Genomic DNA, 16,469 nt, shown 5'->3' on the forward strand with positions numbered 1-16,469 from the left:
AAAATTTGGAGTACTTGTTACAGCACTGCCCCCCACTGACCCTGGAAAAGGTCAGCAAGTTACACAATTTGCTCACTGTTTACATATAGTAGCCTATTTGTCATTGAAATAAATACTAAATTTTTGGGAGATTTTCCACGGAGGGGGGGGGGGTCAACGACGAGAATTTTTCGTGAGAATACATCGTTTCATGGGGGACTTTTCCAGGTGAAATTTTACAAGAGTAGTATAGTACTAATATATCCTGCGGGCCAGTCCCCCCACCATACAACGGGCCTACCCTACAACAAGACATATATCAATCCATACAACAAGACACATATCCATCCATACAACAAGACACATATTACAACAAGACAAATATCCATCCACACAACAAGACACATATCCATCCATACAACACGACAGTATGGGGTTAATGACTTTAACAATACAGTGCCCCCTGCATCCATGTAATCTATTCAAGCGCACATTACCTAATTATTTTATGCAGTTTAAGCACATAGGTACCCTATCATTACAAGCACACAGATATCCAATTATTACAAGCACACATATATTGAAGTTACCAATCCTCTTTATTGTTAACTTTAGTTATGGATGGTCACATGGTTTCCTTTCTAGCGACACGTTTTTAGGTTTTAAGTTTGTGTTTGATGTAGGTCTCGAACGTGAGACCCATGATATCATATGGTAAAAGAAAGACTTGTTTCTCGACTAATCCAAAAAGCCATTGAAAATATTATGATTTTAGAAATACATTCTAATGCATTCAATGTATTGTTTCTGGGACGTTGGACAACTAATGTTAAGCGTCACAATAACATAACAAGCTATTTGTACATTGGATTTATCAATTGGATTTTTGGTAGGTCTTAACAGTGATCTGTTTTGGGGCATCATTTCGGACATCCTCATAAGAATATACATGCCACGATGATTTGAGATGCATACTGGACAGAAAATTTCTTCTGAAGGTTAATGGAAGTGTGCACATCGGACCCCGAGTCCCCATCCATGGCTCTATGTCCCCACTCCAGGAATCCAAGTCCCCCACCAGGGCCTTAAGTTCCACACCGGGGCCCCGGGGCCCCACTCCATGACCCACCCACCCCTTACAGGGGCCCTAACCATCCCCCTTCATGGGGCCCAACCCTATTTCTTGCTTGTACTTCTGGTATCACGTTACCTGTTGAAGAATCATCATCTTTGTGGTATTACAATTAAACAGAACGTAAAAGGTGGACGACCATACTCCAGATTCAATGTCATAAATCATATCACGTCTATGTGTCGGAGGTGTAGCCCATGTAAAAATAATGTGGTACTAGACAGTGTAAGTGAGAGCAAAATTAAAAGGGCATGGACATATAACATCGCTAAGGAAATTAAAGACAATTCAGTAAAAAGCAAAGCATCAATGAACGTTAGTAGTATCACTGATAGTTTACCATCAGATAACATCATTGAACAGAATAATAGCAATGATGAAAAACTGAAAATGAAATACTTCAAGAAAATATGTGCACAAAATCGAGTTATCGTGTCATTGAATGCTGACAAAGACAAATATTTGAACTATGAAGAAAGGAATCTTTCGGGTATTAGCATTCAACGGAAGGTAAAAAGAAGACAGGCATACTGCTGCCTCAATGTCATAAAAGATATCATTTCTCAGTGTCAGAATTGTTACCTGTGTAAGAAAAAATCGGTAATTGATGGTGAAATCATCCGGCAAAATTAAAAGGGCATTGGTAGATAATATAACAATGGAAATTAATGACAATTCTATGAAAAGCAAATCATCAGTGAATGTTGTTTCTATCATTGACAGTTTACCATCCGATACTTTCAATGAACACAATAATACCAATGATGAAATGTATGTTGTGATAGTAGCAAAAAACATGTTAAAAGTCGTATATGACACCGAAATGAAATAAGTGCTCTGTCATGAGAAAACATTATTAACAATTTTTAGAACGAATTCAAACATTAAAATTTTTTCTATGATTATGATAACATCATGTAACAATGCATATAAAAAAAGCACTTTTGCATAGAACAAATTCAGCTACTTGGTAAATTCCATGTCTTTTAATCGGCGACTGAATATAAAAAAATTAATAAGAAAATACCTTTGCATAGAACAAATTGAACGTCTTCGTAAATTCCAAATCATTTAATTGGTGACTGAGTATCAAAAATTAATAAAAAAAGTAACAAACTCAGAAACTTGGTAAATTTCAAGTTATTTAATTGATGACTGAGAATCAAAAATTAATATAAATAGTAACAAACTCAGTTACTTAGTAAATTCCAAATCTTCTAATTAGTGATAGAGATTAAAAAAATAATAAAAAAGCACATTTGAATAGAACCAACTCAGCTACTTGGTAAAACCCAGGTCTTTTAATTGGTAACTGAATATCGAAAATCAAGAAAAAAGCACTTTTACATAGAACAAACTCAGCTACTTGATAAATTCCAAATCTTTTAATTGATTATAGAGTATCAAGAATTATTAAGAAAACACTTTTGCATAGAACAAACTCAACTACTTGGTAAATTCCAAGTCATTTAGTTGATCAGTGAGTATCAGAAATTAATTAAAAAAACCCTTCAACAAAGAACAAACTCAAATACTCGGTAAATTCCAAGTCTTTTAATTGATGACTGAGTAACAAAATTATTCAGAAGACCCATTTGCATAGGAAAAACTCAACTACTTGGTAAATTCCAAGTGTTTTAATTGGTGAGTGAGTATAAGAAATTAATAAAAAAAGCACTTTTGCTCTTAATTGAACCAAATGCATATAGATCCAAGAGAGGAAAAACTTTTAATTTCATGTCCATGGTACCAAAATATCGAATATAAAGAGAAATCTTAATTCAAACTAAAGTACATGAATCCAAGAGACGGAAAAACATTTTAATTTCATGTCTTTGATAGCAAAACTTCCAAATATAAAGAAAAAATCTTAATTGAACCTAAGGTACATAAATCCAAGAGACGGAAAACTTTTTAATTTCATGTCCATGGTAGCAAAAATTCTAAATATAAAGAGAAGTCTTAAATCAACCTAAGGAACCTGGATCCAAGAGACGTAAGACATTTTAATTTCATTTTTTTTTTATCAAAACTTCCAAATATAACACAAAATCTTAGAAAACTCCAATTTTTATACAAAACTTCCAAATATAGAGAAAAATCTTAGTTGGACCTAAGGCACATGGATTCAAAAGACGAAAAACTTTTTAATTTCATGTCATTGGTTCCAAAACATCCAAATATAAAGAAAACTCTTAATTCAAGCTAAGGCAAGTTGAACCAAGAGACGAAAAAACACTTTAATTTCATGTCCTTGGTACCAAAACTTCCAAACATAAAGAAAAATATTAATCCTACCAAAGGTACATGGATCCAAGAGACAAAAACATATTAATTTCATTTCTTTGGTAGCAAAACTTCCAAATATAAAGAAGAATCTTAGAAAACCACAGATTTTAGGTGTGACTGGACATAAGACACATGGATCCAAGAGATGAAAAACTTTTTAAATTCATGTCCTTGATACCAAAACTTCCATGGATCCAAGAGATGAAAAACTAGCGTCGATGACCAGCCTTAGAGTACTACGGATTCAGCCACATAAAAAAAACTCTCAGTGAGTTTTACATTTAAAAAAGTATAGATGGCGACAACTTTTCACTACCTCAACTGCTGCCATCTTTTCATTTCTAGTTATAGATGGCAGAACACCCCCTCAGACACAAGGGCATAGTGAGAGAGACATGCAAAAGTTAGGTTCATTTAAGATCACTTAGCTTGGTTTTCTATGACTCTTCTTTATATTTTTGAAGTTTTGCTAGCGAGGACATCAAATTAAAATGTTTTATCGTCTCTTTAATCCATGTACCTTAGGTAGGATTAAGATTTTTCTTTATATTTGGAAATTCGTCTCTTGGATCATTGTACCTTGGGTCGAATTAAGATTTTTCTTTATATTTGGAAGTTTGATATCAAGGACATGAAATTAAGATGTTTTTTTGTCTTTTGGATCGATGTGCCTTTAATCAAATTAAGATTTTCTTTTTATTTGGAAGTTTTGGTACCAATGACAAGCAGAGGTCATTTAGATAGGCAGCACTATATCGCTGCCTATGATTTTACTAACCAAATATTAGCCGTCGAAACCAATTTTGATTCTATTTAACTAAAAACAAATAAATTTTTCCAACTCTTGGTTTCATGTATCTTAGGTCGAATTAAGATTTTTCTTTATATTTTTGAAGTTTTGCTACCAATGACTTAAAATTAAAAAATTTTTTCGTCTCTTGGATCCATGTGCCTAAGTTGGAATTAAGATTTTTCTTTATTGTTGGAAGTGTTGTACCAAGTGTACCAAAGACATAAAATTAAAATGCTTTTTTGTCTTTTGGATTGATGTGCCTTTAATCAAATTAAGATTTTTCTTTTTATTTGGAAGTTTTGGTACCAATGACAAGCATTGGTCATTTATATAGGCAGCGCTATATCGCTGCCTATGATTTTACTAACCAAATATTAGCCGTCGAAACCAATTTTGATTCTATTTAAGTAAAAACAAATAAATTTTTCAACTGAAAGTAATGAAACTTTATAAAAACAAAAGCTTTTTAGGAATGTTCAGTTGGATGAAGCCACTAAATTTAAAAAATCGAAAATCTGCTCGATCCTACTACAAAAAAAGGCCGAAGAACTATTTGATCGCAAACCAAAAAATTGGAATGTTGAACTAAAATAAGTTGTCTGACCAGATATTTGACCAGATTAGTTTCAACCTACCTAACGTACCTGAAGGTACCTCCAATAATTTTAGCAGGTCCTGCACTTCCTTAATTCAACCCCTTCCAGCCTTATCTTTACCTTATCTTAAAAAAAAATTGGAAAACTGAGAAAGTCCAGCACCAGCCCTTTGTTTGCACGCTTCCCGAATATGCTTCTCCCGTGTGGTACCCTGGTATTTTATAGGCAGTAAGCCCCCCCCCCCCCACGCCCATCATTCCCCCAAACACATCCAATCAAAATTTTAAGATAGCCATTTTGTTCAGCGTAGTTGATTTCCAGATATAAAATATCTTTTTGAGGAGGAAACTCCCCCATGACCTTCGGGGCAAGGGTTTTAAGTTATGCCGTGGAGGCATATAAGGTTTTTATAGAAGGCGTTGTCGCAGAAACTTCAATAAAGGCTCATTCGATTGGAAATTCAAAGGGCTAGTGCCCTTTTTAATAGTCGAAAGTGATTGGAGGGCAACTATCCCCCCCCCACCGGCCATTATTCCCCCAAATATATCCAGTCAAAATGTTGAGATAGCCGTTTTGTTCAGCGGAGTTGATTTCCAGATAGAAAATATGTTTTTGAGGAGGACACTCCCCCAAAACCCTCGGGGCAAGGGCTGTAAGTTATGCGCTGGGGGCATATAAGGTTTTTATAGAGGGCGTTGTCGAAGAAACTTCAAAAAAGCTTATTAGATTGGAAATTCAAAGGGCTACTGCCCTTTTTAATAGTCGAAAGTGATTGGAGGGCAACTAACCCCCCTCTCACGCCCACCTTTTCACCAAACACATCCAATAAATTTTTAGATAGCCATTTTATTCAACGTAGCTTTAAGTTCTGTAAATTAGGTCCTTGAGGATGACAACCCCCTCACGACCCTCGGGACAAGGGTTGTAAGTTATGCCCTGGGGGCATGTAAAGTTTTTATAGAACTTGTTGTCGTAGAAACTTCAAAAAGGGCTCATTCGATTAGAAATTGAAATGGCTAGTGTCCTGTTTAATAGTCAAAAGTAATTGGAAGGCAACTAACACCCCTTCCACGCCCACCATTTCCCCAAATACATTACATCAAAATTTTGAGATAACCTTTTGTTCCACGCAGTTAAAAATCCGGAAATTATACCTTAAGGACACTCCCCCCACAGTCTTCAGGGCCAGTGTTATAAGTTATGCCCTGGTGGCATATAGGGTTTTAATTGAAATTTTTTTCGCAGAAACCTTAAAAAAGGCTTATTCGATTGGAAATTTTAATGGCTATTGGCTTTTTAAATAGTCGAAAGTGATTTTAGGGCAACTAACCCCCCTCTCACGCCCACCTTTTCCCCAAACACATCCAATCAAAATTTTTAGATAGTCATTTTATTCAACGCAGTTGAAAGCTTTGGGAATTAGGTCTTTAAAGATGACAACCCATCCCCCCCCCCACAAACCTCAGGTCAAGGGCTGTAAGTTATGCCCTGGGAGCATGTAAGGTTTTTATAGAAAGCGATATTGTAAAAACATCAAAAAGGGCTCATTCAATTGGAAATTGAAAGGGCTAGTTCCCTTTTAATAGTCTAAAGTAATTGAAGGTCTACTTACCCCCCTCTCATGCCCACCATTTCCCCAAACACATTCAATCAAAATTTTGAGATATCAATTTTGTTCAACCTAGTCGGAAGTTCTGGAAATTAGGTCTTTTAGGATTATAACCCAATCTTTTCTGAAATTTATATTTATTCATATTTATATTCCAGTGAATGGAATTGTTTATTTAATATATTTCCATTTATATTCTGCGATAAGGCGTGTTCCAATCAATATAAGCATTCGATTTTGTTTATACGCCAGTGAATGGAATTGTTTATTTAATATATTTCCATTTATATTCTGTGAGATTTATATTCTGTGAGAAGGCGTGTTCCAATCAATATAAGCATTCGATTTTGTTTATACGCCAGTGAATGAAATTGTTTATTTAATATATTTCCATTTATATTCTGTGAGAAGGCGTGTTCCAATCAATATAAGCATTCGATTTTGTTTATACGCCAGTGAACGGAATTGTTTATTTAATATATTTCCATTTATATTCTGTGAGAAGGCGTGTTCCAATCAATATAAGCATTCGATTTTGTTTATACGCCAGTGAATGGAATTGTTTATTTAATATATTTCCATTTACATTCTGTGAGAAGGCGTGTTCCAATCAATATAAGCATTCGATTTTGTTTATACGCCAGTGAATGGAATTGTTTATTTAATATATTTCCATTTATATTCTGTTAGAAGGCGTGTTCCAATCAATATAAGCATTCGATTTTGTTTATACGCCAGTGAATGGAATTGTTTATTTAATATGTGAGTTTTCTTTTCCTATTTTTTTTATATTTATTCTTTTGTTTGTTTAGTATGTTTTTTATGTTAATGTAAGAATTTTTTTGTTTTTTTCCGTTGAGAAAGGCTCCCGGATGTGGAGCCGAAATATTTGGAGTATTTTTGTTTAATTAAGTGTAATGTATTCACTGCTTAATAGAAATTAAAACCCGTTTTTCTTGTTTAATTTTTTGTAAATGGAAAAGCAGTGTGGTCTAAGAAATTATTTGTAAGTTATGCCCTGGGGGCATATAAAGATTTTATAGGGTAAGGGTTGTAATCTATGCCCTAGGTGCATATAAGGTGTTTATAGGAAGTGTTGTCATAGAAACTCAAAAGGGGTTCATTCGGTCGGAAATCGAAAGGCCTTGTGCCCTTTTTAATAGTCGAAAGTGATTGGAAGGCTTGAAATTTTTAAAGTAAAGATCTTATGTGGGTATAATGTATTATTTTTTTTTGTTGTTGTTGTTGTTTAGACCAGGGCACTTTTATCGAAGGTGTTGTCGAAGGACCTTCGAAAATGGCTCATTCGATTGAAAATAGAAAGGGCTGATGCCCTTTTTAATAGTCGAAAGTGATTGGAGGGAAACTAATCCCCCTCCCACGCCTACACTCCCATTTGAGTTTATGTTTAAAAACTAGATGTTGCCATAAGATTAAATTAAAATGCACTGTGTTAATGCTAATTCCCAATAAGGCATCTCAGCAGTATCCCAAGAACGACTGAGGGTATTATGTTCAAACTTTCGGGGCTGCCTCTGCTATTAAAATTTAACCAAATCCAAATAGCGTAAGTGTATCCAAGCTATCAAATAAAGTAAAAAAAAATTTTTGCGAATGGTATTAAGTTTTCCATTTCAGGTCAACTAGAGGAGGTATTAAACTAAAATAAACACTACTATTTGTGTCCAAATTTTTAAGAGGGTGTATGTTGTGAAAAATTGATGAAAATTTTTCTCCAGCATACAAATAGCAGGCCAAACTATAAATTCTTGAAAAAACGAAAAAGTTCAAAGTATTATGTTCTTTTTCTCTGAAAAGACTATGTCAATTTAAAACGAACAGAAATTAATTAAAAAAACTTTTTCCACAAAATAACTTTTTCAAAGAAAAGTAAGGAACTCCATTAAACAAAAAATGAGCAAAAATAAAATAAAATAATCTACCAAGGGTGAAGCTACCATAAATCAGCATCGGTAAATAAATGAAACCCAAAACGAACAGAAATTACAATAAATAACCAAGTCAAACTCAAAACGAGCAGAAATTAATATAAGTTGGGCTGAAAACCTCTATGCCTTCCCAAGGCCATACCATAATTTGCACTTTACTGAAAAAAATACAAATGAATGTACATTGTCAGTTTAATATACATATACTGATATTTAGTAATCAAAATTTTAATATTATTTAATTTATTAAAGTTATAAAAATAAAAACATTTATATTTTTTCAGTAAAGTGCGAATTATGTTCTGGCCTTCGGAAGGCATAGGGGATTTGAGCCCAACTTATGTTAATATCTGCTAGTTTTGAATTTGACTCGGTTATTTATTGTAATTATTGTTCGTTTTGGGTTTCATTTATTTGTCGATGCTGATTTGTGGTAGTTTCACGCTTGGTAGATTATTTGATTTTATTTTTGCTCATTTTTTGTTTAATGAGTTCTTTACTTTTAATGAGTTCTTTACTTTTCTTTGAAATACTTATTTTGTGGAAAAAGTTTTTTAAATAATCCCTGAATAAATCGAACAAAACTGAATTCATCCAAACAAGAGCCTTGCAAATATTTTTAAAGATAGTAAAGTCCCACACTAACTGCTTATAAAGACGTTTGACTGGAAGAGAGCTGCGCTATGCCTCTGTTTATTTTTCCTTTTAAATGCCGTACTAAACTTTCGGACAGAAAAGTTTTTCCACAAAAGATACTCCCCATTCTGATTCTGCCCACCCCGTGCTGATTCTTAGTTCATACCCATCTTGTCCTAAATTTTTCATGATTCATTTTTTTTTTTTTTTATGTACACTCTGGTGACATTAAGGTGAATTTTCCTTTGTAAACAATTAAATGTTTTGAAGTCAAGCTATTTTTCTCTCTCTCTCAAGTTATTGCACAATTTTTATTTTCTTTTTCTTTGTTTTTTTTTTTTTTTACTTCGAAATACTAATTTGGCACATTTAGGCTAGTAATGGTTATTTTTTTTTTTTTTAATAAACATCTTAGCTTATCTTGTGAGAGAGCGAGCTTATTGTCACGTGAATTGTTTGCTGAATTTGTAGTTTGACAAGTTATTTAACTAACAGTAAACTAGTTTTTTTCGGTTTATAATTATTAACAAAATTTGAATTTGTAGACTTACTTAATGTTGCGTGAATAATATAAAATCTTTAGCAGTAATAAATGTATCAGGGATAAAAGTATTAGTAGTAGCGTGCATATTTTGCCTTTTGGTCAGATGATTTTCCTCTTTTAACATGATCTGAAAGTTCCAACTTAATAACCAAATAAATTATTGAGATACGCTCTTTTGACAATGTGTATGTACATGGCGTCTTTTGATTAAGGTCAAATTTTCCCTCAATATTGTAATTGGAGTAGTGTGGTAGCAGTAGTAGTAATAATAGTGGTAGTTGTAGTAGTAGTGGTAGCATGCAAATATTCCCTTTTTGATCATCTCCCCTATCATTTCCCCGAATTTCCAAATTAATATACCCAGTCATTAATGAGTTACGCCCTTTTGACAATCCGCATACACATAATGCGTTTTGATTTAGTTCAACACTCCCCTGAACATTCTCTGAAATGGTCACCTGAATTCCCTTCATATTTTTAGAAAATATAGTTTAAACATACATACTGTTCTCAATAACATATACTATGCGTAAACATTGAACAAATTGCCTAACTTACAGCCCTTAACCTGAGGACTGTGGGAGAGTTTGACATCCCCAAAGACATAATTATTGGACCTTTCTACAATGCTGAACAAAATAGTTCTCTTAAAGTTTTGATCGAACGTGTTTTGAGGAATGATAGGCTTGTGAGAGAGGGGCTGGTTACACTTCATTTACTTTTTACTCTTAAAAAGGACACTAGTTCTTCTGACGTCCAATCAAACGAGCCCCATCCAATCCAAAGTTTATACGACTATCAATGGCATAAAAACCTTATATAACCAAGGCATAGCTTACAACCCTTTCCTTAGGACTGTGAAGGGTTGTGTCCACCCTGAAGGAATTATTATATGCTCTTTGGACTAAAATGGCTATTCATTTTGTATTTTTATTTACACTCTGGTGGCATTAAGGTGAATTTTGCTTTGTAAACAATTTAATGTTTTGAAGTCAAACTGTTTTTTTCTCTCTCTCAAGTTATTGCACAATTTTTATATTTTTGTTCTTTGATTTTTTTTTTACTTCGAAATAGTAATTTGGCTCATCTAGGATAGTAATAGTTATTTTTTTTTTTTTTTTTTAATAACATCTTAGCTTATCTTGTGAGAGAGCGAGCTTATTGTCAAGTGAATTGTTTGCTGAATTTGTAATATGACAAGTTATTTAACTAACAGTACACTAGCTTTTTTTGGTTTATGGTTATTAACAAAATTTGAATTTGTAGACTTACTTAATGTTGCGTGAATAATATAAAATCTTTAGATTTTAAAGAATTGTTGCGATTTTTGCGAAAGCAAAACAAGACGAGATAGGAGACGACACAACAGTTTGGGATTATTTATATCCTTCTTGTTTTAAAATGCATTTAACGAATTCTTTCAAAAACACTTTACACAAAACTAATACTACTACTACTTTGAACAACTCACCGCAGAACCAAGCCACCTAAAACTAACACAGCTAAGCACGCTCCTTCTCCTTCCCAACCCTCCCTCATTCAAAGGCTTCCTTTTTACATCCTCTCAAGAAGCTCCCATGTCCTTCTTCTGCAGAACCCGTCCTAACCATCTCATCCTTTCTCTAATTATCACAGGCAGTGCAAAAGCCCTGCCTAAATAAAGAACGATGTTGTCACAATGTATTATTATTTTTTTTCTATACCAGGACACTTCGTATCGAAGGAGTTGCCGTAGAAACTTTGAAAAGGGTTACTCTATTGGAAATTGGAATGACTAGCGCCTATTCTAACAGTCGAAAGTGATTGGAAGGCAACTAACACCCCTTCCACGCCCACAATTTCCCAAACACATCCAATCAAAATTTTGAGATACCCATTTTGTTCAACGTAGTTGATTTCCTGATAGAAATTATAATTTTGAGGAGGAACCTCTCTCCATAGCCCTCAGGACAAGGGTTGTAAGTTATGCCCTGGGGGTATATAAGGTTTTTATAGAAATCTTTGTCGTAGAAACTTCAAAAACGGCTCATTCAATTGGAAATTAAAGGGCGAGTGCCCTTTTTAATAGTCGAAAGTGATTGGAGGGCAACTAACCTTCCTCTCACGCCTACCTTTTCGTCAAACACATCCAATCAAAATTTTGAGAAAACCATTTTGTTCAACGTAGTTGAAAGTTCTGGAAACTAGATCTTTAAGGATGACAACCCCCCGACAACCCTCAGGGCAGGGATTCTAAGGTATACCCTGGGCGCATATAAGGTTTTTATAGAAAGTGTTGTCGTAGAAACTTCAAGAAAGACTCATTCGATTGGAAATGGAAATGGCTAGTGCCGTTTTTAATAGTCGAAAAGGATTAGAAGGCAACTAACACTCCTTCCATGCCCATCATTTCCCAAAAACATCCAATTTAAATTTTGATATAGCCACTTTCTTCAACGCAGTTGAAAGTTCCGGAAATTATATCTGTGAAAAGGACACTCCCCCCACAGTCTTCAGGGGAAGGGTAATATGTTATGCCCTGGGGGCATATCAGGTTTTTATTGAAAGCTTTGTCGTAGAAACTTGAAAAAGGGCTCATTCGATTGAAAATTCAAAGGGCTAGTGCCCTTTTTAATAGTCGAAAGTTATTGGAGGGAAACTAACCCCCCCTCTCACGCCCACCTTTTCCCTGAACACGTCCAATCAAAATTTTTAGATAGCCATTTTCTCAACGTAGTTGAAAGTTTTGGAAATTAGATCTTTAAGGATAACACCCCCCCCCCCCACAGCCCTGAGGGCAAGAGTTGTAAAATATACCCTGGAGGCATATAAGTTTTTACAGTAAGTGTTTTCATAGAAACCTCAAAAAGGGCTCATTCAATTGGAAATTGAAATGGCTAGTGTCCTTTTTAGTAGTAGAAATTAATTGGAGTAGAACTAACCCCTCTCTGACGCCCACCTTTTCCCCAAAAACATCCAATCAAAATTTTGAGACAGCTATTTTGTTCAACGTAGTTGAAAGGTCCAGAAATAATGTCTTTGAGGATGAAACTACCCCTACAGCCTTCAGCCCTACAACTACAGCCCTTACGGCAAGGGTTGTAAGTTATGTCCTGGGGGCATATAAGGTATTTTGTAGAAAGTGTTGTCGTAAAACTTAAAAAAGGGCTCACTCGATTGGGAAATGAAAGGGCTAGTGCCCTACTTAATAGTTGAAAGTAATTGGATGGCAACTAACCCTCCTCTCACGCCCACCATTCCCCAACACATGCAATCAAAATTTTGAGATATTCATTTTACTCAACGTAGGTATGGGTTCTGGAAATTAGGTCTTTGAGGATGATAACCCCCTCAGAACCCTCAGGGCAAGGGTCGCAAGTTATGCCCTGGAGGCATATAAGGTTTTTATAGAAAGTGTTGTAGTAGAAACTTCAAAAAGGGCTCATTTGATTGGAAATTGAAAGGACTGGTGCCCCTTTTAATAGTCAAAAATGATTGGAGAGCAACTAACCCCCCTCTCACGCCCACCATTTCCCCAAACATATCCAATTAAAATTTTGAGATAGGCATTTTTTTTCATCGTAGTTGAAAGTTCTGGACAATATGATTTTGAGGATGACAAACTAAACCCCTCAGGGCAAGGGTTGTGAGTTATGCCCTAAGTGCATATAAAGTTCTTATAGAAAAGGTTTCCGTAGAGACTTAAACAAGGGCTCATTCGATTGTAAATTGAAAGGGTTAGTGCCCTTTTTAAAAGTTAAAAGTGATTGGAGACAACTAACCCCCCTCTCACGCCCCGTATTTCCCTACAAATATCCAATCAAAATTTTGAGATAGCCATTTTGTTCAACGTAGATGCAAGTTCTGGAAATTAGGTTTTTGAGGATGACAATCCCACCCACAGCCTTCAAGGCAATGGTTAAGCCATTTTTGCAACGTAGTTGAAAGTTCTGGATACCATATCTTTGAGGATGATAACCCCCCGCCCCCCCCGGACCCCTCAGGGCAATGGTTGTAATTTATGCCCCGGGGCATATAAGGTTTTATAGAGAGCGTTGCAATAGAAACTTTGAAACTTCGAAGGGGTAGTGCCCTTTTTAATAGTCAAAAGTGATTGACGGAGAGCTAACACCCCTCCCACGCCCACTAGTTCCCTAAGAACATCCAATAAAATATTTTGAGATAGCCATCTTGTTCAACGTGGTTGAAAAGTCAGGATATTATGTCTTTTTGGATGACACTTCCCCCACAGCCCTTAGGGCAAGGATTTTAAGTTATGCTGTGGGGGCATATAAGGTTTTATAGAAAGCGTTGTCGTAGAAACTTCAAGAAGGGCTCATTCGATTGTAAATTGAAAATGCTAGTGCCCTATTTCATAGTCGAGAGGGATTCGAGGGCAATTGACGCCCCTCGCACGCCCACCATTTCCCCAAATATATCCAATCAAAATTTTGAGATGGACATTTAGTTAAACGTAGTCGAAAGTTCTGGAAATTCTGTCTTTGCCAGCGTTGTCGTAGAAACTTAAAAAAGGACTCATTCAATTGAGAATTCAGAGGGCTAGTGCCCTTATTGAAAAAGTGATTGGAGGATGAATGCCGCCCCCCCACCATGCTCATCATTTCCCCAAACACTTCTGATCAATATTTTGATATGGCCAAAATATTTGGCCATATAATTTTGTTGAACGTAGTTCAAGGGTCGAGAAATTATGTGTTCGAGTATGACAACCCCCACATTCCTCAGGGCTAAGGATGTAAATTATGTCTTGGGGGCATATTATGTCTTACAGAAAGTATTGTCGTACAAACTTCAAAAAGGGCTCTTTCGATTGGAAATTGAGAGGGCATTGCCCTTTTTAATATTCGAAACTAATCTGAGGGAGAATCGAAAGGTCTGGAAATTATATTTTTAAGGATGACAACCCTCCCCCCATAGCCCGCCAGACAAGGGTCGTAAGTTATGCCCTTGGGGCATATAACGGTTTTATAGAAAGTTTTGTCTTAGAAGATTCAAAAAGGGCTCATTCGATTGGAAATTGAGAGGACTAGTCGAAAGTGATCAGAGGACAAATGTCCCCCTCCACATCTATCATTTCCGCCAACGCTTCCAATCCAAATTTTGATATAGCCATTTTTTTAAGCCTATCAGAAAGGTCTGTAAATTATGTCTTTGAGGATAACAAATCCCCCCAGCCCTCAGGGCAAGGGTTAAAAGTTATGCCCTGGTGATATATGGGGTTTTTATAGAAAGTATGGTGATATAAACTTCGAAGACGACTCATTGGATTCTTAATCAGACGCTCTAGTGCTCTTTTTAAGAGTCAAAGTGATCAGAGGACCGCTACCCTCTTCCCTCTACACACAAGTCGTATTGTCCCGAAATGTGTCTAATAGAAATTTTGAGATAGGCATCCTATTCAAAATATCATATAACAAGGCTTTTGGGGTTGAAAAAAACGTAGAGATTAGGGGCAAAGGTTGAAAGTTATGCCCAGGGAGTAAATACATTCTAAGACCATACTGGCTATACATGAGAAATGAAACTAAGACAGGAAACAAAATAACAAAATGAAAAATAAAATCAAAAAAGGTGAAAAAACGAGGATTTTGTCAGCCAGTGGCGAAACATGAAGAAGAAGAAATAAGCAAATATTAATTAAGATAAGCAAATATCAAAAATTAATTAAGATTTAAGGAATAAATATCACTAATGTATATTGAACTGACAATGCATATTTTTTCAGTAAATTCATTTGAATTATTTTCAGTAAAGTACAAATTATATTCTGCCTTTTAGAAAACATAGGGTTTTGCTCGTTTTGAGTTTGTGTTATTTTAATTTCTGTTTGTCTTGGGTTTCACCCAAAACAGTTCACAGGCAATTTTTTGGAATATATCTAGCAGCTCCTCTTCTGTTTTTCGGAGCGCCCACGCTTCAGAATCACACTTGACCACTGTTATCTTCCTATCTTTAAATTTTTCAACTGTGGAAAACACCCTGAGCCTTGGCTATTCAACTTGCAACATCTTCACTGCACCCACCGTCTTTACTATTAATACTTCCTAGGTAAGTAAAGTTGTCCACTTGATCGATCTTCTCTTTGTCCAACAGAATCTCTTCACCTCCACTTATTCCTAGTCTTAGCAATTTAGTCTTCTTGGCATTAATTTTCGAACCTATTCTTGCACCCGCAACTCGCAAAACCCCTAAAAGCACATTCTCTGTGGTAGCATTTTCATCTACAATGCTTATATAGTCAGAACAATCTAAGTCTAGGAGAGTTTTACTTCCCCATTTAATCCCTTGTTCTCCTATTGCCTTTCTTGTGCTTCTTAAGACAAATTCCATCAAAACGATCCATATAAATCTGGATACAACGAAACCCTGCTTAACTCAAGATTTAATAAGAAAACAGCAACTAGCATCATTTTCTACCTTAACCGCAGCAGCACTATTATTGGACATAGCACTAATCACTTTAATGTATGCTCGTATTTATTTGGCATCAAACAGTTCGTGGTAACGAACTGTAAGTAAGGAGCGACCCGGCTCAATGGTAACCGAAACTCTAGAAAACGGGTTTTTGATACCAATAGATATATCAAAAGAATCAGATTTCAATGCTGATTTCAAATATATAACTTTAATCAAGTTTAGAGCTACCCATCAAAAGTTACGCGCCTGAGAAAATTTGGCTGATTTTCAAAAAAGGGGGAAAGACCCCCTAAAAGTTATAGAACCTTAATGAAAATCACACCATCATATTCAGCGTATCAGAGAACCCTACTGTAGAGGTTTCAAGCTCCTATCTACAAAAAATGTGGATTTTTGCATTTTTTGCCAGAAGAAAGAACACGGATGCGTGTTTATTTGTTTGTTTGTTTGTTTTTTTTTTTTTTTTTTCCCCAGGGGTGATCGTATCGACCCAGTGGTCCTAGAATATCGTGGGAGGGCTCATTG

General features: G+C 35.5%; 1 protein-coding gene across 1 annotated transcript in view; it reads right to left on the reverse strand.

The window, feature by feature from the left end:
- Window positions 1-16,469, reverse strand: part of LOC148951197 (transmembrane protease serine 2-like) — a 44,697-nt gene that overhangs the window by 15,011 nt on the left and 13,217 nt on the right. The window lies entirely within an intron of this gene.

Source organism: Artemia sp. Qi Xiang Cuo, chromosome 6, assembly GCF_049724085.1.
Source record: "Artemia sp. Qi Xiang Cuo chromosome 6, ASM4972408v1, whole genome shotgun sequence".
NCBI lineage: Eukaryota > Metazoa > Arthropoda > Branchiopoda > Anostraca > Artemiidae > Artemia > Artemia sp. Qi Xiang Cuo.